Source organism: Helicoverpa zea, chromosome 14 (assembly GCF_022581195.2).
Source record: "Helicoverpa zea isolate HzStark_Cry1AcR chromosome 14, ilHelZeax1.1, whole genome shotgun sequence".
Lineage (NCBI taxonomy): Eukaryota > Metazoa > Arthropoda > Insecta > Lepidoptera > Noctuidae > Helicoverpa > Helicoverpa zea.
In genome coordinates, this window is record NC_061465.1 from 4,394,304 (window position 1) to 4,420,079 (window position 25,776).

General features: G+C 35.0%; 1 protein-coding gene across 1 annotated transcript in view; it reads left to right on the top strand.

Moving 5' to 3' along the window:
• The first annotated feature begins 1,492 nt into the window (after positions 1–1,492).
• Positions 1,493–25,776, top strand: part of LOC124636243 (G-protein coupled receptor moody-like) — a 120,467-nt gene continuing 96,183 nt past the window's right edge. Inside the window, exon 1 of the mRNA XM_047172233.1 lies at positions 1,493–1,997. The gene's annotated coding sequence lies outside the window, so the exon portion shown is untranslated. The remainder of the gene's footprint in view (positions 1,998–25,776) is intronic.

Here is a 25,776-nt window from a genome sequence, read left to right on the forward strand (position 1 = left end):
AAAGATGTACCAATTCTTTACACAAGTCAGGACACATATTTTGTCTTACGTGACTAAAACGTAATAAGCTACAGTCTAATTAAGAAAAAAAAACTGTTATTTCCCCTTTCTTCATGAGCACGCAAGTGTTGGTCCTCTAGACGTTAGAGGTAAACCAGACTTCTACCCTGTTTGGTTAGCCAAAGACAATACCGGGGCGTCACGTTCTGCCTTGATTCCTAGTTTCTAATTTAATCTAACTGCACCTTGGGGACCAGTTTGCGTTAAACTTTTTAATTTTTTAAACTACGTCGAGATTTCGATTGTCGTATTTTCTTCGTGGGTAGAAAATGAAGATATGTACCTATACCTATGAAAATTATAGATGTACCTATTAAAATAACACGTTCTTTAATTGCATTTTTTTTTTTCAAAATAAAAAATATATGGAAAAAACACAGTTTTGAAAACAGAATGTTCCTTATTTGAAGTCGAAGAAAAACAGTTCTTAACTTATCTCTATAGGCACCCTATAATCAGAATATTTTAAATTCTCTACATGTAAAGTCATAGTCCTGAATTTTTCGAAGCTGATATCCTTAAATAGTACCTACCTATCAAGGAGGAGAAGAAGGAAATATCAAGAAGGATATCTAGGAGGAATTATGTACCGTATAGAAATTTCAAACCCAATCGCTATTGTTTTGTGCGGTAGAGAACTCTAAACTCTCTAAAAGGCTTCCCACTATATACGATTTAACAGCAAAAAGGATTAATTACATCCCTCGTACAAATAACTGGACAAACACGTTACTATCTATCCATTACTCTTTCTAGCAAAGATAAAAGGACAAAAGCCGACGCAGCATGATGCTGAAGGTGAAAATTCAACCCGCATGGTATCCATTCACCCATATAAAAGTTGTTTACTTACCTATGCCTGAGTTTATCGAAATGAGAATCTAATCAGAAAGGTAAATGTCGACTGCCGATATTCCACCATCGATAGTCACTTGTTTTTTTGGCCTTTGCCTGTTACCGTATTTGGGCGAATTGAAATGAGCGTTTCTTTGGCATTGTATTTGGCATTTACTGGCACACTTTGGGGTGGAACCTCTAAATAAAAGTAGTACCTAGTTTCATAGATGGTTTCATAAAAATATTTTTATTGCCTTTATTATTTCCCACCAATATTAATAAATCCTTCGTTATTAATTTAACTATCCGTAAATACAAACTGACAAATCTCGCTACGTTTCGGTTAGTAAAAACGATATTCACAGCACTAAAAATTTTATCTGATTCAATCTGAATAACAATTAAAGTTGTCCCAGTAATTGTACCTTCGATCCCTTTGGTACGGGGTGAGGACTGAGGGCACTTAATGTTGAGACCCATCCCTCTGGAGTTGATTGACCCCGCGCGAGCCTGCGTTTGATAAAAACGCCGGGCGGCCCTACCATGTGATTGTATTTTCAGTTACTGAAGGAAAGCGTCAGTCGGCAACGAGCCGTCGCCAACGTCGCGCGTGTCCGCACGACTCTTTGAAAGCTCCGCGCCGCGTAAATAACTTCGATACATTTCTACGAAAAATAATAACACTCACTTCTACTAACAGAGTTTAATTTTATTTGAACTATAATATTTTTTAATATATTTTTCGTGTCATATAAAGTTAGTGGAGCTTTAGTTTGGATTTGAATCTTTTTGTGCATATGTAAAGGAACACTGTCTTCGCACCTAATCATCATCCAACACGGACTTGGAAATTGAACGTATTGAATTGGACTATACCCTCGGCCGAGTCTGTAAACGTGCTCGATGAAATGTAAACGATAACGTGAGGACATAATAATGAATGTTTTGTTGATATAGTTTGAAAACAATCGGTCGTCGGTGCTCGTGTGATTCAATTTTATGCTTTGACTGGCGGCTTCCTGCAACTGCGAGCGGAAGTCACCGATACGAAGACCGAGTGAAGGCAGTTACAAATAGAAGCTCAGTTCACCACCAGAACGGTAACTAACGTTTGTTTTCCCCGAACATGTTTGTTGTGGGAACAATTCCCATTATAAATGTCCGTACAATGTTTATCACTTTTACTTGCACACGTTCAGTTATGAAGCAAAACAGCTGCATGTTTGCTGTTTCTATTTGGAAGCTATTTCGACTTGCATTTCGTTACGTCACGGAACTCGCTTAAATGAACACGGGACGTTGCTACGGACTCGGTACATTAATTGGAATTCCTTTCGCGTTCGGATTAGGAATTCGATTAGGCATAATAATTTTGTGAAGAATTTATGACACCAGTGTAAGTGTATTCAACCGTTTTTCGTTGAATATTTAGAGATAGGTCGTGAACGTGACCGGCTTATATTTATGATAACGGGAACTGTTTTACTGGAGAAGGATACGTAATTGACTAAATTATGTGTTTGGTACAAATCATATAACTTTTTTATGTTAAAAGGTAATAAGAAAGCCCAAGTTTTTTATCAAAACAAAGTAGGCCTTTTTTCTTTCAGTTTCATGTTTTATTTTTCATAACATCAAGAACAGCATTTTCACAATAAAGTGAAAGCTTTTTGTGGTCAGTTAAAGTCGTATTGTAAAAGAAAATGTCAAACGTATAAATAAATACTTATTTCAGGCATGTTTTGAAATAGATGTTATCTTTCGCTACGCATTATACTTCATTGATGTTATAATAATCATCTTTATCAATTTTATGGCTTTTGTACAGTCCTCTCCGTACAAACAGAAGTCTATTTTTAGTACCCACTTGGGGCTGATCCCATCTTCATCAAGTTAATGTTTTTGTATTAATGTTAGACTCATTATTATTGTTTCGTTATTTATTTCCTTTCCCACGTCCATCAGATCTGATTTTAATTGTTTTGGCAGTCAGTCAACTTTGGTTTGGCAGTTGTTAAAAAGGTAAAATGTCTTCTTTACGTGAATTTGTACGTGTTGTAGTAAGTGGTTCCTTGTATCAGCGGCAAAATATTTAAATTAGCTACAGGCATTTTTGGTAATAATACTCCGTAGAAATGAAAGTCTATCTACAGTATCTACCAATTTAATTAAATTCAGTTGCTTGTTAGATGCGATGATGTCAATCTGATTATCTATTTGTAGGTATTTTTTCTGTTTAAGTTTTTCCCTTCTATCCTCAAGTTAATGTGCCTTTATTATGTTTTATTACATTATATGTTATTACTTTTATTTACCTACACTTGAATGCGAAATTATTACTTACAATAACTACCACACTTACCGAGACTGATTTCATAAGACGTAATACGTTGTTGTCAAATTGTTTAAACAAATATAGATCATCGTGTTAGTTCATACATTTGCATATCATGATCTGTGTCAGCATTGCTAATCAGATCGTGCGTATTTCGAAATACGGAAGACGAATAATGTTACTATGGTATGTTTGCAATACTCGTTGTAAATATTCTTTTACAAAAGTTTATGTACGTACGTTTTGTGTCTTACAGCCAGTTTCTTCATCAAAAGTTAAAGTTAAAGTAATGTCTAAAGTAAAAGTAACGGTCAAATACGTTTTTTCAAGGCTAAAGTGACAGCAAAACTAATAGAAAAATTGAATTTGACCGTTACTTTTACTTTAGACATTACTTTGACTTTTACTTTGGCTTTAACTTTTGATGAAGAAACTGGCTGTTAGTCTCGAAAGTTGATATCGGGAACTCTGGTCGTCTATTTGGAATACCTATTGAGTTTTAAATTGTTTAAACATGTTCGTAAAATAAATCATTCAAAATTTGAAATTCCTGAAATAATTCTTCAGTTTTTTTTTTTTCATTTTGGAAAATAATTTACAAAAGGGCAAGAAACTGTTTCGTTTGTATGGTTTAAAACTGTTTTTTTTATATTTCGAATAGAAAGGAGAAGAAAACGTTTTCTGAAAAAAAAAACCTATGGTAACGATTTATGAAAAAGATATTTATAACACTCATTCAAAGTAAGTACTAATAAATTGGGTATACTTCTTAGATGATGGTCCAATTTATTTACTTTGCTTTTTATTGCCAATTAATTATTTTTACATAGATTATTTTGTACTCAGCAGTGATAATCATACACCCCATTCCTTTTCACACCTGCTCTTTCAAAAGAGCAGTTTGAATAGTCTAGTCTAGTGGTTGGCAGTCATTAAATATGAATAAACCACTAATCGCTTACAGCACTTTAATCCCTTCTGAAGTTCTCAAGTGTTGCTTAATATCATCAGATAACGATTGGACCCGGGTCCACAGAAGCTACTAAATCCCTAAACACATTTAGTGGTCTTTATCCTAACGACTGTGTCCTTAGGTCAAGTTTGTGCAAACTTCGAGTTCCAAACAAGAATGATCAAATTGTAATCGAAGTACATGTTATTGAAAATGGATTAGAGAAATTTCGCTTTTTGTATTCTCTACTGATAACTGGAAAATTTTTGGAAGTCGTGGTGGCCTAGTGGGCAAAGAACCAACCTCTCGAGTATGAGGGCGCGGGTTCGAATCCAGGTCAGGCAAGCACCAATGCAACTTTTCTAAGTTTGTATGTACTTTCTAAGTATATCTTAGACACCAATGACTGTGTTTCGGATGGCACGTTAAACTGTAGGTCCCGGCTGTCATTGAACATCCTTGGCAGTCGTTACGGGTAGTCAGAAGCCAGTATGTCTGACACCAGTCTAACCAAGGGGTATCGGGTTGCCCGGGTAACTGGGTTGAGGAGGTCAGATAGGCAGTCGCTTCTTGTAAAGCACTGGTACTCAGCTGAATCCGGTTAGACTGGAAGCCGACCCCAACATAGTTTGGGAAAAAGGCTCGGAGGATGATGAACTGGAATTTTTTTTAATTTATACCCACTAGAAGTGTATTGATGATATGATATGATTTTGTATAATATAATATGTATGTTAGTCTTTAAGGTATATTATCTATGGACCAATGCAGTCTGAAAATAACGATTTGATTTATACCGTCCGTAAAAATTTGAAACCAGTTGAACAATCGCAGTTTGAGGACTATTGTCACAAAATTTGACCTTCTTAGTCGAGTATTATTTTCATTTCATATTTTTGTGTGGGTACTTTTTCGTGCCGTTAATATTAATAATATCGAAAATATTGTTCCAAATCGTTCGGAGGAGCATTTGATTGATAGTGTTTTATTTCAGTCTTACGTCTTTTCCTTGGAACTCGACAACCGGGACCCAAATATACGTATTTGATTTATTGTTAGTGGCTATACAGACGTGACAGAAAACATTCTTTGTGAAAATAAATAACGTTTTATTGCTTCCATCTTTTATTTTATGGTATTGGGTTTTCCTTTTAAATCACAATTGTTGATTTATTTTTATTTGAATTATTTCGTGTGCTTTATGCTTACGAAATAATGTCCAATATCTTGCTGCTACACGATCTAAGTACATACCAAGATAAGTAAAAGTAAAGATGTACATTAGAGTAGTGCAAAGCCTGAAAGTGCGAAAGAATTGGAGAAAACAGCACATTGAAAATAAATATCAATCCTCATTTCAATATACGCCATATAAAATCCCAGGCATACAATATCAACGGAATTCGTTTCACTGATAAAACGAAAGCGTCACCACAAATCCTTTTAGTAGTCACACAGCGCATATCAACGAAACGATACGTAAACTACGTAAGCTACGTAAACTACGACATCGCGTTTTATCGTCCGTCGTCCGCGAGAAACTTGACAATGTCTTCTAAAATAAAACGCTGTACACATCTTTGTAAAACGTTGACTTGTGTACAAGATGGCTCGGGATACTACACACGGAACTACTTTGTTGTGTTTCACTTGCCTTTTTTTACCCACGACGGAACGGAGCAGGTATATGCGTTTAGGGTGAGAGTTGTGCGTTTGTGTGTTTGTGCAAAGTAATCTTCCTACCTACCTTCTAAACTAATGATCCGATTTTGATGCGGTTTTCAATAACGGGTTTGTGTTCGATGAGTTCATGTTCTTAGATAGGTGTCATATCTATAACTCACTAGGGGGCGCCACAATATTAGTGCAAAACAATTTTGCAATATAATCAAAACGTCCGATTACAATTCTGTTTTCATCAGCAATGTGTATGTGCTTAATGCATATTCCCAAGTAATTCAAAATATATTCTTCATCTGCCTAGCATTTTTCCAATAATATTGGCGTCGGCTTCCAGTCTAACAAGTTTTATATGGAGCGTCTCCCTATCAACTGAGTTAATCGAGCAATGGATACCGGTTAGATATTCAAATGATAGCCGGGACGCACTAATTTAATGCGCTTTCCTCATAATGTTTTAATGGTATATTTTGAACTATCCATACTTAGTTTAAAATGTGGGTTAATAAAAACACTAGCCTGACGTTCTAAGGACGTTCTCTTTCGCTTAAAGCTGTTGAAATACTAAACATAAATAGGATTTCCGAACGTTAAATTAGTTCTTAAATTAGCCACTGTGGCGCTGTCAATTGTGTTATCCGACATCTTTTTTTTATTCACTTTCTTGTATTTCCGTGCTCTCTGGACATTAAACCGTTCTTACTTAAACTCGGCATCTTTTAATTATTTTCCCTCAGGTTATGGGCCGTCCCATGCCTTTAAATATAATAGTTTGATATTTAATGTCCATAAGTAAAAGTATAGTAAAATATTTCGCGAATTATCTTACTGCACGCACGTGCATCGTTCCGGCAACATGGCTATATCTCACCTACAAATTGAGAAGTTAGCCGGGCGAGAAAACTATTCCACGTGGAGATTTGCTGCAAAATCGTACCTAGAACACGAGGATTTATGGGAATGCATTGATCCCGGCACAAATATTGACAGCAAAAAAGACGTGAAAGCCAAATCTAAGATTAATTTGTTGGTGGAACCGATAAACTTTGTGCACATTGAAAACGCTAAGTCGGCGAAAGAAGCATGGTATAACCTACAAAAAGCTTTCGAAGACTCCGGGCTGTCGAGAAGAGTGGGTTTACTGCGGGATCTCACCAACACGCCCTTAGATAGTTGCGCCAGCGTGGAAGATTACGTGAATAAGATAATGAGTGCTGCATACAAGTTACGAAATATCGGTTTTGAAGTTGGAGATGAATGGTTGGGAACGATTATGCTGACCGGTTTACCAGAACATTATAAACCAATGATTATGGGTCTAGAAAGTTCAGGCGTAAAAATTTCAGCAGATTTCGTCAAGACAAAGCTTTTACAGGAGGTGAAAGTTTCCGAGTCTTCTGCATTCTTCACAAAGAAACAGAACAGCACTAGCAGTACAAAGCCAAAAGGAAAAGGTCCCCGTTGTTACAATTGCAACAAATATGGCCATTTTAAAAGTCAATGCAAGGTAAAAAAAGGTGACCAAAATAATTTTTCTGCAGTTTTATCAGCTTACAGTATAGTGACTGAAGATGACTGGTATATCGACTCAGGTGCCACAATGCACATGACAAAACGAGATGCCTGGATGTATGATTTTCAACCACCTCCGATATCTACAATAATGGTGGCGAACAATGATGTTGTTTCTGTTCAAAAGATGGGTAAAGTAAACATACAAACCTATGCAGGTAATGATAAACAACAGATCCAGGTGAGAAATGTTTTATATATTCCTGAATTGAGTGCAAACCTGTTGTCGGTCAGTCAATTGACAAAAAATGGCTGTAAAGTTGAGTTCACTGATGTTGGTTGTAATATATTTAACGCCAATAAGATTCTGGTAGCAACTGCGAGACTGACCAATAACATGTATAAACTGAACACTGTTACCGGCAATGCTTATGTAGTTTCAAGTGAAAATAAAACAGATATTTTGACATGGCACAAGAGATTGGGACATTTAAATATGGCAGATGTAAAAAGATTGGAGTTGTGTGCTGAAGGTGTGATTATCACTAATAAAGATATTAACAACATTTGTAAAATATGTTGCGAAGCAAAACAAACAAGGTCACCGTTTCCACAGTCTGGTTCGAGGGCAACTGCATTGCTAGAAATAGTTCATACCGATTTATGTGGTCCGATGGAAACACCTTCTCTTGGAGGTGCAAAATATTTCATAACCTTTACAGATGACTATTCCCGTAAGGTATATGTGTACCCTCTGAAGAACAAGATGGATATTAAATCAGTTTTTGTAAGATTTAAACAGGAAGTGGAAAATGAACTGGATAGAAAAATAAAAATACTAAGAAGCGACAATGGCACAGAATATTGTAATAAAGTGTTCTCTGATTTTTTAGCAGCTTCCGGCATCAAACACCAAACCAGTACTCCCTACACACCAGAACAGAACGGGTTAGCGGAGCGAATGAATAGAACGCTGGTTGAACGAGCAAAATGTATGCTATTTGAAGCAAAGCTGCATAAACATTTTTGGGCAGAGGCAGTTGTCACAGCAGCATATATCATAAACAGATCTCCATCACGAGCCTTGAATGAGGTAACTCCCTATGAAAAGTGGACAGGTAAGAGACCAAACATTTCACATCTGAAGATTTTTGGCTCAAAGGCTATGGTACATATTCCAAAGCAGAACCGTTTGAAATGGGATCAAAAGTCTCGAGAATTGATGTTTATGGGTTACTGTGATAACACTAAAGGCTACAGATTGTATGACTCAGTAACTAAAAAGACAATAACTAGCAGGGATGTGATATTTATTGAGAAAAATACCCATAATGTGACATCACCATCACCACAAAATATACCACATCTAATTAGTATTCCTTCTGATAATACACAGGGTACTGAAACAACATCTGCTGATGCCATCCCACCGAATGAGACACTTGATGCTACATTGTCACCCTCGAGTGCTGACACATCCTTTGACAGTTGTGTGACTACTACAAGGACAGATGATGAGACATATTATCCCAGTACAAATGAAGACAGCGATAGTGAAAATAGTTGTACTATGAACATCACGTTAAGGTCACATCAAAGACAAGGAAATAATTTAATGTGTGCCCATCTAATTACAAATCCTGTAACTGTCAAGGAAGCTTTATCAAGCACTGATGCTGAACATTGGAAGGCTGCAATGGATGAGGAGTATCAATCCCTATTAGAAAATAGTACATGGGAACTGACTGCCCTTCCAGCCAATAAACGTCCAATACCATGCAAATGGGTTTTTAAGAAGAAAACAAATGAAAATGGAGAAATAGTAAAGTATAAAGCAAGGCTAGTAATTAAAGGTTGTTCTCAGAAACCTGGAATTGATTACAAATCAAATCAAATCAAATCAAATCAAATCATTTATTTGTGATACACAGGTACAATAATAGGTCTTAAATATAATATGTTCATGCCGTGATCTGCCACACAGGGCATACAAATAGAAAAAGGAAAAAAAAATACAAACACAACTAATATTACACAATAACAAAAACAAAAGAGATGAGAACCGAGTTTAATTTCGCAAATTATTGCCTAGTTTGACAAAAAATCATTAACACAGTAGTAACAATTATCGATCAAAAAATTACATAATTTATGTTTAAAAATGTTTACATTCTCAATTTCTTTAATATTTTTTGGAATGTTATTATAAATTTTAGTGGTCATGTTGAAAACACTTTTTTCATACAATGTGGTTTTAAATCTTCTGCTAACGTTATTATATACTCTACTTCTATTACGAGTTCCAGATTCTAACGTAAATAATTTTGGATTTTGTTTTATGAATAGAGCCGATTCTAGTATATAAATTGATGGAACTGTAAGTAAACCAAATTTTTTGAAGTGTTCTCTGCAACTGTCAGTTTTTTTCAGACCACACATAGCACGGACGCATTTCTTTTGGCATTTAAAAACCTTGTCCCAATTAGTAGCATTACCCCAAAAGATTATTGCATATCTTAACCTAGAAACTACATAACCATGGTATGCGACAAGTAGTGAGGGGAGGCTCACTTTTTTGGATAGCAGGTAGAGGCTGTAAGACGATTGGGATATTTTTTTGCATAGGAATTCAATGTGTGTTTGCCACTTCAGGTTATTATCTATGTGAACTCCGAGAAACTTAGTTGTTGTGGTTAGTTCTACTTCTTTTCCCAAATATTCTACTTTTGTATCTAATTTGTGATTGGTTTTTTGTTTGAAATGCATGAGTTTAGTTTTATCTATATTTATTAATAAGTTGTTATTCTCCAACCATTCTATTATGGAACATATACTTCTATTGATATCACTTTCATTATTATAAACAACTGTGCAATCGTCTGCGAATAGCACCATTCTATCATTGGTTGAGTTGGGAAGGTCATTAATATATATAAGGAAGAGCAAAGGACCCAAAACACTGCCTTGAGGGACTCCGAATTTAACTATTCTAGGGCCTGATCCATACTCAGTTTCAATTTTACTCCTAGGACAAATTTTGGTTATACTCGTGACTTGAGTTCTATTAGTGAGATATGATTTAATTAAGTTAAGGGCATTGCCTCTGATACCATATATCTCCAGTTTATTCAATAAAATTGAGTGGTCTACAAAATCAAAGGCCTTTGTCATATCCATAAACAAAGCGAATGACGGCTGTCTAGCATCTACTCTGGGATAGATCATACTCAGAAAATCATATATAGCTAAGTTTATGGACATATTCTTCCTAAAACCTTTTTGCTTGTCGGAAAAGATGTAGTTTTTGTCAAAATAGTTATAGAGTTGGTTATAAATAGCCTTTTCAAATATTTTAGAAAATACAGGGATAAGAGCAATCGGCCTATAATTTTTCATTTCAGATTTGGTATCTTTTTTATGAATTGGCTTAATTACAGTGGTTTTTAAAGATGACGGAAAGGTGCCTTGTTCAAAGCAGAGATTTATAATGTGACTCAGTATGGGTGAGATTATATGACTGAATTGTTTTAAAATTGTTACGCAAATACCATCATAACCAGTACTTTTTGTATTTTTTAGGTTGTTTATGATTGAAAAAATTTCGGTTGGATCGACTGGGCCAAGAAAAAAAGAAAACGGGGAATTGTATGTGCAAGTTTGCTTTTTCGGGGTATTATTAGTACTCTCTGGTTGAACTAAGTCAGCATAGCATAGAAGGTTGTGTGATTTTAAGATTGTCAATTAACAGTTCTTTAATGTCTTCAGTTGGGAATTTAGGTTTGTTACTATTAATTACTGACCAAGTTGCTTTAGACTTATTGGTAGAATTCAGAATAAAATAATTGTTCTGAGATTTTTGGGTTAAATTGATAATTTTTTTATACCTTGAAGAGTATGTTTTAAAATTTTGTTTGTCAGTCGGGCTCTTGGATAGGCGATATTTCCATAACAGGGAACGTTTATGTTTACTACATCTTTTAATACCTTTAGAAAGCCATTTCGGTCGCGCCTTAGTCTTACATTTTATTTTTATTAGAGGAAAGCACAGGTCATAGAACAATTTAAATTCGTTGTGGAATAAAGCAAACGCTTCTTCGGCACTCTTTGTTTCGAATACTTCTGTAAACTTGATCACTTCAATGCATTCTTTAAATTTTAGTAAGTTAGCGCTTGAGTAGTCACGTTTGAATGTGTACCAATAGTCAGATGAACATGTCTTTTTTACTGGGCAGGATAAATACTGAGCTTTGTGATCAGATAAGCTGAATTCAAAGAGCTCTGATTGAGCACCACGAATATTGTGAAAAATGTTATCGATGCAAGAGCCACTACTTGGCCGCGTAGGTTCTTTAATTGCCTGTTTTAGGTTGAAACCATAGATCAAGTGTTCAAATTCAGACGTATTTTTGTTCTTTTTTAACATATCTATATTAAAGTCACCACATACTACTACTTTTTTATTAATGTTTTTTGTTAAGATAGTTAGAATATCATTTAAGTTATTAAAAAATATTTCAAGATAGTTGTTAGAGTTCTGACTCTTTGGTACTCTATACACACATAAAATAATTATTACACAGAGGTATATTCGCCAGTTGTGAGGTATGCTTCTCTAAGATATTTGTTTGCATTATCAGTCAAGTATGATTTAGAAATATGTCAGTTAGATGCTGTATCAGCTTTTCTACAAGACGACATAGAAGAAGAAATTTATATGATGCAGCCACCTCAGTATAGCAATGGTGACCAAGTATGTCGACTAAAAAAATCCTTATATGGGTTAAAGCAAGCAAGCCGACAATGGAACAGAAAATTAAGTTCAAAACTGAAAGGACTAGGTCTAATACAGAACAAATTAGATCCATGTATCTATAGCAAAGTTGTAAGCAATAATCATATGGTTTTTTTAGCTATATATGTTGATGATATAATTTTATTCTCTAATAATAAAGCCTCTACAGATTATATCAAGGAAGAGTTACAAAAACAATTTAAAATAAAGGATCTGGGAGAAATAAAGTACTGTATTGGCATACATGTAGAAAGAAACAGGAAGGAGGGAATTCTATATCTAGACCAGAAGAAGTATATACAAGAAGTTCTACATAAATATGGCATGTCTGATTGCAAAGGTGTTAAAACTCCAATGGATACAAATACTAAGTTTATAAATTCTGAGGAAGACAAAATTCTACATGACATTCCGTATCAAGAGATTATTGGGTATTTATTGTATATTTCACAAATTACTAGACCAGACATAAGTTTCGTTATAAATATGTTGAGCAAGTACAATAATAAACCTCAAATGTCGCATTGGTTAGCTCTGAAGAGAGTAATGCGTTATCTAAAGAGCACTGAAAACTATAGAATGAGATATAAGCAGAATACAGAGGAGAGTATGGCTCATGGTTACTGTGATGCAGATTGGGCAAGCTCAGACGACGATCGGCGTTCCTGCACTGGATACACATTCTTGTTTCAGGGAGGATCTATCAGCTGGAACTCTAGACGCCAGCCAACTATTGCACTTTCAACAACTGAAGCAGAGTATATGTCGTTGTCATCGTGTGTACAAGAAGCTATGTGGCTTAAACAATTTCAAGAGGGGTTTTGGCCTCAACTGAAGGATGAAGCAATGATAATTTATAGTGATAATCAAAGTTCTATAAAACTTTCAGGTACTGATGGCTATCATTCTAGGACCAAGCACATTGATGTAAGGCACCACTTCGTGCGTGATAAAGTTGCTGAAGGGCTCATTGATGTGAAGTACATGCAGACCAACATGATGGTAGCCGATTCACTCACCAAAGCGTTGCCGCAATCAAAGTTGGAGTACTGCTCATCCAAGATGGGGTTGATTTATGTTTCATAAATAATCATAAATCATTTATTTTGCTTGAAATATGGTTTTACATAAGGTGTTAACAATTATGTAAGTTGTAGTGTACAAAACATATTTCACCCGTATTACGGGTATGCAAAATATGGTTCTTTAAAGCTAATGGAATTATACAATTATCTGTTTAATTAATATATTAATCAATTAGATTAATTTTTAAATTAAATTATTGGTTAAAAAAAAAAGGTACGGCATTTAGTGGGCACCAAATCGACATGTACTTTTGTTGAGAAACTCTTTAACACTATAAAAACTCTCCTGGATTAGCCACTTTCGAAGGGCAGTACAGAACTTGTTGTACGGCAAGTCAGTCATTCCCTTAGGCAGAGAATAAGAGTTTAAGGGAGGATGTTGAAATACTAAACATAAATAGGATTTCCGAACGTTAAATTAGTTCTTAAATTAGCCACTGTGGCGCTGTCAATTGTGTTATCCGACATCTTTTTTTTATTCACTTTCTTGTACTTCCGTGCTCTCTGGACATTAAACCGTTCTTACTTAAACTCGGCATCTTTTAATTATTTTCCCTCAAAAGCGCAGTAATGCGAGCAATTTTCCGTTCGGTTCCAACCTTTTTTCTCGTGTAAGCTGTGATCAAGAGAGTTTTTTTTTAAATGGCACCTATCAATAAATAAGCTCTGTTGTGCATGAACAAGGGATATTTTGCAGTGAAGGCTGCTAGATAGTGTTTTGTTTTAATTTTTATTACACGCCTGGGCGGTAATAGGTACATATATAGGTACATATATTAGCAATATTCCTGCAAAAATATGTCAGTTCACTGAAATGTGATCAAATAAAAATCCCCAAAATAAGCATTTGCAAATGCAAACCTATTCAAATATAATTTGATATCTAGTCATGACAAAGTTAAAAAAGTTTCAAATATCATAAGACAAAAACTTTTAACAAAAATAACTCAATAAACCGAATATTTTTGAACAAAAACTATCTAAATTGCTAATCTAGTATTTCATCTAAACGAAAATGGTAGCAGACTGATGAAGAAACTCTTTGCACACAACTAAACGACGTTAAGTATATTAAGTCTGAACTAGCTTTTGTTAAATAAGGGGTGTTTGAAAAACACCATACAGCTATTATTGCTATTAAAGTTTGTCCAACACTCATTAAAATGTCTGCACAACTTAGGTTGTTACTTGTCAAATTATCTTGTTACAAATCTTGCAAACATTTTATCTGACATTGAAAGTTTATTTTTACCGACAAATGTCTTTATTGGACGCTTAGAAGATTAACAGACGGTATTTGTATTGAAAAGTCAACGTGAGCGAATATTACCTATTATAGTTTTTTTCTTTGTAGTTACGAGTAGAACCCGAAAATAGATATACCTAGATATGTAGAAATAATACATATCAGCACACATAGCCCGTAAATTATTATAGTCCTCAATTTATTCTTTCTCACCACACTCTTCATACCCTGAGGCGAAATATAAGCTTACATCTTTTTGTTACATAATATACATCGATAGAATTTTCTGTGGAAATCCTAGAAACCAATAAAAACCAGTGTCCAGAAATATCGCGTACATAGACACTGACAGACTATTGCTACATAATATTTTCTTTAGAGGGTTTGGAATCGTAAAATTCCTTACCATATTTTTAGTTACAGTTAAAAAGTGGCGCCGGTAACAGAAAAATTGCGTGGAAACCGGCAGTCGTGGTATGGGCATGTGATGTGGAGGAATGAGAGTCATGTTGTGAGGAAGGTGATGAGTAGAAACGTGGACGGATATAGTGGAAGAGGAAGACCAAAGAAACGATGGATGGATTGTGTGAGAAATGGATTGTGTGTTACTTGTGAGTTGACGGCAGATAGAAGAGTATGGAAGAAGAAAACATGCTGCGCCGACCCCAAATAAAATTGGGATAGGGGCAGGAGGATGATGATTTTTAGTTACAGTTAAAATCTTTCAATTACATGTCAAGATTAAACAACATTTCCCAAACACACATTTCTTGGAACTAATTACTTTTAAATTAGCAAACCTCTGTGAAGTCTCGATGTCAAAGAAATTAATTAAAATCACTGTTTTGGGCACATTAATTAGCTAAATATTTGATTGGTTCAAGTACAAAAATTGGTTACGTTTATCGACTTTTCGGTGATGAATGAATGATATTTCCAAGTACCGTCTAATCGCGAAGTTTTTATTACTGGTGGCGTATTAACGAATTCAGATCACATAGGAATTGCCGAACACGATATCCCTGACCCACTTTTAGTCAATTATGTACACGAAACTTTTACAAAGTTCCGTAATCATGTTATCTGATGAGCATTATTGTATAGAAATGTCGGACAACAAAAATCCCGAGTTTATTATTCTGTTTCGTCTAATATTGATGAACCCGTAATCAATTTAGGATTGTTGTTCGGCCCTATAAATGAAATACAAGTTATATTTTCATATAAATGTTATTATTCCTTGTTATATCATACGAGATCTTATCTACATTCATATGAGCATGGTTCATAATGAAGTAAACATTTCCTACAAATTGTAACATCAACACACTTATTGTTACTTTCTTTCCAATCTGAGAATATCATATATTATCATCTTCTCGGCAGACGGCCAACTCAATTAGAAGGGAATTCAATATTTTTGTTCCACTGTTATCTCTTTTGTTCGGTGTCTGATCGAAGCATTACATCTACCTTGTATTTTCTTGTTACGATTTAACAAAATATATTTTTATATGACTAAATGAAAATATATTGAATCAACCATTGTAAACAATCCCTGGAAATGTAGGTAGCTCCTAAAATGGCCCGGAAAGGCGTGAAATAAATTATATTAGACACATTTCCTAAGAAATCCACGCATCTTCTAAATAGCCAGAAATGTAATAAACCTTCAAAATGTCAATGGGATACCGCACTGTGGATAAATCCCCGATTCAAAGAAAAACGACTTGATTTGGTTAGGTTGAAAGGCGAAGCATCATTTAATGATTTGCCACCTCACCAATTTAGGAAATTTTCACCATTTCAATTCCCAGAATAGTCAGATTTTGAGAAGACAACTTCAATAAACTCTTTACTTAATTGTTAATTGAATTTCTGAAACTGTCTTAGTTCACGCTATTAACCAAATTAGTTCGCGTGATTCAATATCGCCTTGGAATTTCCTGAAAGTTGAACAATAATAATTATGCTGTTAACATCAAATATACTGAATAACTTGTAGACTTGGATGACAAACATGACGATCGTAGTTTCAGTTTGGTAAATCCATACTTATGGTGTACTTGTTTGCATAACAAACCAATTGCTCTTCTTGGTAAAACTACTGGAGCCGATTGAGAGAGGTACAATGTTTGATACATTTCTTTCAATTATTCTCTTCCCTTATATTATTCCCTTTATTAGTTTTTAGGGTTCCGTACCCAAAAGGTAAAACAGGACCCTATTGTTTTCGTTCCTCTGTCCGTCCGTCTGTCACCAGGCTGTATCTCATGAACCGTGATAGTTAGAGAGCTGAAATTTTCACAGATTGTGTATTTTACTGAAAACTAGAATTAAATAAATATTTTGGGGGGCGCCCATACAACAAACGTGATTTTTTAGTTCGTTTTATAAATGGTACGGAACCCTTCGTGCGTCTCCAACTCGCACTTGGCCGGTTTTTAATTTTCTTTTTCAAATAAATATAGATTAAGCTTAATTTGAAATAATGTACAGTTTGTTTTCCTCTGAAATAATTAAGTATATGTTATTCTTCTTCTTCTTGGCGAGTCGATGGCAACTTAAATTTTGGAGGCCCAATATTTCGCTACGCATACGGCATTGTCAGTAGCGTTGTAAAGGTCCTCCACTATGCAGCTGTCGGGGCATAGTGGACAGCATAGAAGGTGCCGCATGGTTTGTGGAATGGCACCACACCCGCAGCTGTTGTCGTCAGTGTAGCCCCACTTACATAGGTTTTCCCTGCACCTGCCTACCTGTGCACGTAGCCTGTTAAGAGACTTCCATACAGGCCACGGTTGGTCGTAACCTGGTGGAAGCCGTTCTACAGGTGGAAGGAAGTCAGGCAGAGCAAGTTCTTCCCATTGTTCGATGCGGGTCTTATGAGCATCTTTAACTGGGGCTACACTGGCGAGGAAACTGTTCCTGCTTTTTAGTCGGCTGCGCGGTGGTCTAGCGCCATGTAGCGGATGACGGTGGTCCGTTTCTTCTTTCCGTCCGTATATGTTATTATTGTGACGTGAATGTTCACGGTCATAGCGTCAATATAATGAGGCGTCGTGTGCGCAATCCTTTTGTACAGTCTTGTCTGGATACAATTTCATCTCCCTGTATGTTCGAGAATGCTAGTAATGTTTTATTGTCACGCAGGATATTTTATTTAAATACTAGATTCTCGAGGGAACTAATTACCGCACTCGAATAAAAGGAGATATGTTACTGTGATAGATAAGTAATGTTAATGTCAAGTTTCAACAAAATGGGTATAAATAAGCGTTTGCCTAAATGATGAATACACACTCACAAACTTTCGCCTGTATGATGATTCTGTGTCACGTCCTTAAAAAATAAAATATTAAACTGTATAACTTTATAAATATACCACCCGTAACCTGTTAATAAAGAATTACATACGGAATTGAATTGAATTGCAATAAAATGCATGTTTAAGACACACGATGTTAGGATTCGTAAAAAGAGAGTCAGTCTTATCAGAAGATAATATGTCATTGGAATTTGTCCGAGTTCTCCTGAAAATAAACTACCTTTTTATGGTGAAATTACTTGTTTTTCTTCTTTTACTTTTTATTTGAATGGGTTAATAAAAAATTACGTAATCGAACTTTTTTACCCACGACGGAACGGAGCAGGTATATGCGTTTAGGGTGAGAGATGTGCGTTTGTGTGTTTGTGTGTGCGTTTGTTATATCTTTCTTTTTACGATGCACGATGTTTGCAAAGATGTTTAATACGTAAAAAGGTCTAGCCAAAGTCTGTTTCGTAAGTCACATCAGTAATTCATACGTTCCGTTTTGCTCAAGGGTAAAATTTTATAAAATGTTTCCATTTTCCTTTTCTCGCGGAAATTAAATTGGGAACTTTGTTCGAAAATGTTATTTTATATGTGACGATTGGTATTTTTGAACACGAATTTGAACGTGGGTGTAAAAGATGTAGCTAAATTACAAATTGTTTTGTTAGGCCGCCAAAGTCAAAGTTTTTTCAGGTTCGTGTGTAAATAAATAGGTTTTCATTATTAAACTTTACATAATGTGGCCATTAATATTCACATTTAATTTTACTTTCCTACTTTTATTTAGTTTTTGATCTATACTTCTATATTGACAGGTATGTTAATTGGATAGATTTGACTGTTCTTTTTCTGCTAGTAAATTTTGAATTCTGCAATAAACGAAACTATTGAAAGGTTTCTAGAAACATTCAAAAATTGTGACTAAATTATGAAATGCGCAATTTTTTATGGACTTTGGTTCAGTTTAACGAAATTTTTCAAGAAGTTACATAAAAGCATTGAGACCTATAGTTTAACTTCAAGCTTCACTAACATATACCCATACACAATACACGAAATAAAAAGCTTTCAAGAATAATCTTATGGCCTCCTTTAAATCAAACCAAAGAAAACATATAATAGTTACCATAACATATTACTGCCCTAACCAATACCCACTATGAGTACCAAACCATCAACACTCGTTTTTCTTTCATCTAACCCCCCCATTTATCTAAAGTTCAGCATAAAAAACATCAGCTAATAGTTTCATAGCCCCGATCGGAAGTCTGTGGGGGATATATAAAAATAGCCCTCCCATATACTCCCATATAGATGTGGTATGGACATTGAACAAAACAAAACTTATGGCCCGACCACAAATAGCCAGAATGGCCCGCGTCCGTTGTAGGGTTAAGTGCGTATGCGCCGTAACTAGTCTTACTTAAACTGTGCTCTTAATTTACATCTATCTATACAAAAAACATGTTCGTGTTAGTTATACTACTTATAACTCATGAATAGCTAAACCGTTTAATATGAAAATTGGCGGGGAGGTAGCTTAGACCCAGGAAATGGATAGGATAGTTCTAGTCACCATTCGGCTACGGGAAGCAGTTATCTCGGGACTCGGGTAAAACCGCGTTTGGACGTTACAAATAGATAAGAAACAGTTCTAATCGACCGTTCTTTTTTAAGAACTTTTATAAATAGCATCTTAAAATATCTTATTTTTCGATTTCCTGATAAATTGGTCACTCAGGATAATCTAGGATTACAGGGATAAGGGAGAATTGAGAAGAGAAACTCGATTAAATAAATTGGCCATTAATATTCTAACTATTTAGGCGCCTTTTTGTCTCAAGCGAAATTTCAAGCGATTAATAATTAAATAGCCATTAATATTACAGTACGTAAATGTTATAGCAAAAACAAGTACCTACTTACTTTATTAAATCATAAAATAGGTACCTATACATACGTACTTAACTAAAGTTATAATTGAAAAAATAATGCTGCCAGCCTCTTGGGTACACTCCCGGTGGGCAGCGATGAGGAGTTTTTTGATGCCATTTTTTAGTTGTATATATGTATAAATAAGGCTTTTTTTTTTACGTCATGTAAATATTTACATAAACTGAACCTGTTAAAACTTACTTATTATAAATAAAAATTTGTTAATGCAAAAAAAAAAAAATTGAAAAAATAAGTATAATAACTTCTTGATATAACTTTTCACATCCATAGTATAACATACACATTTAAACATACAAGCTGTTGATTTGCATCTGTGCCATATTCAAGGAGGTAATTATGCTAATGATTCTCGACCCAAATCAACAAAAAAAATTGGTACGTAATTTTTTTTTTTTTTTCGGAATTCCGTAAATGTCATCTAGCCTTATTAAAACTTGGAGCGGATGTTACTGGCCTTAAAACCGTGCTGCGCCCTCACACAAACGCAAACACAAAGCATACGCAACGATCACTCATAAATTTCATTCATAAAATTGGATTACTTCTGAAATACCACGACATTACAATGACAAAAAAAGCAGTGCATATTAGTTATTTCCCATCTACTGTAATTCCACTCGATTATTTATGTATTGTATGTCCTCCTCCTGAACTATGGCACAACTGCAAATCAACACCTTGTATAAATATAAGCTTTAGTTTTCATACAAATCATGGGTTCAACTTTAACTGCAAACGAAGAACTTCTACATCATAAATCGTTCAATCGTATCAATTATTATTATTTATCGTCGCGTAACTTTGAACCAATCTGCTATCGGACCTAAAATCTATCAAGTGGCCACGAAAGTTTTGATGACATAATTGAAGCTTTATCAACCAGTCTAATCAAGGGGTATTTGGTTGCCCGGGTAACTGGGTTGAGGAGGTCAGATAGGGCAGTCGCTCCTTCTAAAGCACTGGTACTCAGCTACATCCGGTTAGGCTGGAATCCGACCCCAACATAGTTGGGAAAAAGGCTCGGAGGATGAAGACTATGATGAATTGAAGCTTCATCAAGCTGCCTGTCTCTATTAATTACTCGATTTCGTTAAGGGATGAAATACGAAACAAGGGATTGGTTTCACTATAACTAATGAACGGCCATCTTTCGACGTCGATGTTTTCAATTTGATACTATACTGATATACTTCATAACACCAACTAGTTTTTTACATAAGTACCATAGGTATGGATAGGGCTGCCATCCGTCCGGGTTTCCCCGGATTTGTCCTCGTTTAGACGCCATCCGGGGGCCGTCCGGGCGGGGTTTCAAGAAGTGTCCAGGGAAAACCCGGACACTATTCATGTAGGGAAGCACCTCATTGAATTTAAGTATATGTTAATAGTAAATGGATTACAAATTAGGTATTATTTTGTTTTAAAAAAATTGTACTCGTTCGGGGAAAAAATGCGATTTACGCCAAATGTCCGGGTTTTTTAAATGTTTGTCCGGGTTTGGCGAAATTCGAGATGGCAGCCCTAGGTATGGACAACTAGACAGAAGGCTAGAAGTATTATCATTACATATTGGCAGTCTTTACGGGTAGTCAGAAGCCAGTAAGTCTGACGCCAGTCTAACCAAAGAGTATCGGGCTGCCCGGGTAACTGGGTTGAGGAGGTCAGATAGGCAGTCGCTCCTTATAAAGCACTGGTACTCAGCTGAATCCGGTTAGACTGGAAGCCGACCCCGACATAGGAAAAGGCTCGGGAGATGATGATGATCAAATCTCCTTATGGGTGTAAAACAATATCAGCATAAATGAAAGACAAACTTGCTACATAGACTTACCTAATTAAAGTAAAAAAAAGTTGTACCATAAAAAACAGAGATATCACAGCAGGTTCAATAAACATTTTTACTATCGAACGTTACTTCAGCTATTTCATATCTGTCAGTCCGTATTTTTTCTGATAGTTTGTCCCTACTGTCGTATTAAGATGATGGCGGTGTTTGTTCCAATTTTATTATTCACACTAGCTTCTGCCAGCGGTTTCACCCGCATCCCGTGGGAAGTACTTCCCGCACCGGTAAAAAGTAGCCTATAGCCTTCCTCGATAAATGGGCTATCTAACAATGAAAGAAATTTTCAAATCGGACCAGTAGTTCCTGAGATTAGCGCGTTTAAACAAACAAACAAACTCTTCAGCTTTATAATATTAGTATAGACTAGCTGTTGCCCGCAACTTCGTCTGCGTGGGCAATATAGAATCGTCAAAATACTACTTATCCCGTAGGTGCATTCTTTCACGTGACAGTATAATTAGGATTAGCACTTAGCAGTCGCATAGATTCATTGATCAAGGTTGTGTTGTGGATGTGACCATTTATCAAAATAAAAGAAGTAAAGTTTGTGACGTTGTTCAGCCAATTTGGAAAATTATTACGTATGGTGCGTAAGTAATTTTCACAGGAAACGGCTATAATCTATGTCTACATGCTTTGAGTCTGACAAAGCTGTCATTTGTACATTTTCTGCAGCTGCTGCGACTAATCAGAAGCCAGAAAGTCTGTCAGTCTTACCATGGATATCGTCTTGTGTAGTTGACTGGATTGAAGATAGGTAGACAGGTAGTCGCTCCAAGCAAAATATTGGTACTCAAACAGATTCGGTGACTGGAAGCCAACACCAACATAGTTGGGGAATAGCTGGATGAATGACGACATGAGTCATCATCATCAGCAGGTGCATAGGGTAGGATAGTTTCACTTACTCATTATGGTAAGGCTGACCCCACATTAGGCGTGCGCGATCCTCGGGCATTTTACGTGTGTATGGTATTAAATAGAGAAAGCTCCCATTTCTTATCTGCACTTTGTATCTGGGCTTGTTTTTAAAGCTACAGAATCCTACATTACCTACCTCACGCTTAGCAGCGCTTGCGAGAGATAGATCCTCATTTCTTCTAGGATTAAGTTTACACATTTTGCAGCAGAAAAAATAATTAAGGTCTACTTAATACTACTCACTCAAAGTAATTTGTTTTAAGGCCACCACATTAGTGGAAGATAAGCTAAACTATGTTTATGAAAAAATCCTGATATGAACTCCATCTGTAACTTTAAATGATAATTAATTGTTCCACTAAAGTCATCATTTTTGACGTAATGTTCAAAAAATAATTTAGATGGCACCGTTTTAAATTTGGCTGAGAACTATTAATTTTCTTTTCATCAAGGTAATCATTATAGTTGGATTTTGATGTGGCACAGCAAACTGACAAACACTATTGAAATGTCTATCGAAAAATTACACTACGTGTTAAAATATGGTGAATTACGGAAAATACACAACTCCATCTGTTGAAATAATAATCCTCTATAAAGAATGTATGGTAATATTGTCATTTACCACCTCGCTCCTTTGACAAATTTGATGTATTTTATTTACCACAGATGGAGCTACTTTAACCTTGGCTAAACAAAATTTTCATTTTTTTTTTTCTTCCGAAGTTACTTATAAAGGTGTGATTTTCTGTGTAAAGATTAATAATAGGCCGATCAACTAATATAAGTACAACATTCAAATGTACAGTTTTGACAAATAGATTGCGTGTCGTAATATTTTACATCTTGAATTCACAAAATTAATCATATCTTTTGATAGAGTGAATCGATTTCGATGAAACAAAAACTAAGTAATACCCCAAGTTACGTAAAATTTTTGTATATAAGCATTGTCTGCATTTAATTCGTAGATTTTACGTGAATCGCGAACAAACAAACAGATAAACAGACAAACAGACAAAAATGACAAAAATGATGGAAATGGGTTCTGTTAGTTATCCTTTAACATGCTGGCTATTTTTTTTTGTCAATTTCTTCAATGTACAAAAATTAATTTTCTACAGATTTATTATATGTATAGATAAAAAGCAACAGCAGGTATAAAAAAATTCTGTAATTTTTGACATAAACTATCAAAATATGTTACTAATACAAACACTTGTAAGTAATTTGAAATTAAATAAATGATAGGTACCTGCAGTTCTAAGCTAAATACTAGGTTCTTTATCCAAGGACCAAGTCTCAACATGTTTGGTCCTTCTTCAAAGGTTTAACTGTAGTCTGCTGTCTTGTTCTATTTTTACGGAATGTGTAGATTTTATTATGTTCGTTCCGCCTTTTCACTGTTTTTAGTTTTATCTGTTCCGTCGCTTTATCTATTCACTTTTATATGTACAATGTCAATTTCCACAGCTATAGACACTGTATCTACTTCATATTGAAAAACTTTCAGTCTTTAAATGTTTCATTATTTGTTAAAAATACAAAGTTAAATGTGTTAGACCAAAGTTAGAAAACACAAAAGATGCTCCATCAAAATAAGAAGATGAAATCGTGACTAATAAATTATATATAATATGATATACGGTACCGATAATTATTTAGGTATATTAACAATTAAATGTCGGGTGTGTCGTTCACAATCACATTAAATCATATCGCATATACTTTATGATATTGTAAAAAAAATAACCTAATCCATTCAGTGGTTTAACCACAGGAGTCATTTTTCGTTTTTATAATTTACAACATCATGTGTAAAGCAGAGATAAAGTTAGGAGTATCGTATGTTTTGATCAGTTGACAGCTGTCAGTTTTCAAGGGAGAATTTCAGTTGTTTGTAATAACTGACTTTTATATGGTGTTCTAATTTTTGCACATTTTTATTCCATTAACTTTGTTTGAAAAAATCATTTTTTTTATTTTTAGGTATTTTTCTTTTATCTTTGTGTTAATGGACATATATTAACCAGTATATTAACGCATTTCATTTAATGTGATTATGAACGACACACCCGATATAATGTCATTATCCTATCAGCCACATATAGACCTAAGTCACATACAAATCTCAAATCTATTTTACCCTCATTAAGTTACATATGTATATTACCGCATTTTTAGGGTTCCGTACCCAAAGGGTAAAACGGGACCCTATTGTTTTCGCTCCTCTGTCCGTCCGTCCGTCCGTCCGTCTGTCACCAGGCTGTATCTCATGAACCGTGATAGTTAGAGAGTTGAAATTTTCACAGATGATGTATTTCTGTTGCCGCTATAACAACAAATACTGAAAACTAGAATACAATAAATATTTCGGGGGCTCCCATACAAGAAACGTGATTTTTTTGCTCATTTTTGCTCGAAATCCATAAATATATATAGAATATTAGTTTGGATGGTACGGAACCCTACGTGCGCGAGTCCGACTCGCACTTAGCCGGTTTTTTACGTGTTACCCCGCCAAACCAAATTATATATTTAATTTTCAGCCTTTATAAGCACTTTTGAACGTCAAAAATAAGTTTGATTCTAGTTGGCCATTCTTCCTATGGAAAAGAACGGGCAAGAAACTTCAACATTAAAAACGTCTCAACAAGCATTAAGGCTAGAATACTAGAAACCAGGACAGTGCGAGTGCTCTTTCAGACCACAGTTTAGACTAAAAGGTTTTTAATTTACCACCACGCTTAAAAGTTGAAGAAGTCCAAGATGTAGGTTACAATTTTACAAATCATTTAATCCAGCATCGTTATTAATTCATTTTATCACTATGTTTTAGTTATATTTATTAAGTAAATACGATTTTTTTTTTGTGGGAAATCATCAAATTACCCCCTCCCGGTGACCTCAGCGTTAGAACTAAAATAACGCTATAATTAAGCAATTTCGCGGAACAGTTTTCACAGGCTCGTTTTTTATATTCTAATATTCTATTGTATTTTAACTTAGACATGTGTTTTGTATAATTATCAATTTTAATAATTTATTTTGTAAAAATGGGTAGCTTTTTGAGTAACCATTAAAATTACTATTAAGACCAACAAACACACTAATAAAAATATACATTATTTAAGTCAAATTATGACTTAAATAATGTATATTTTTCGGAGGTAATAAAACAAATGAAAAATATTTCTTCATAAATGAATTTTAAGAGGTTTGATGCTTATAGATAGTA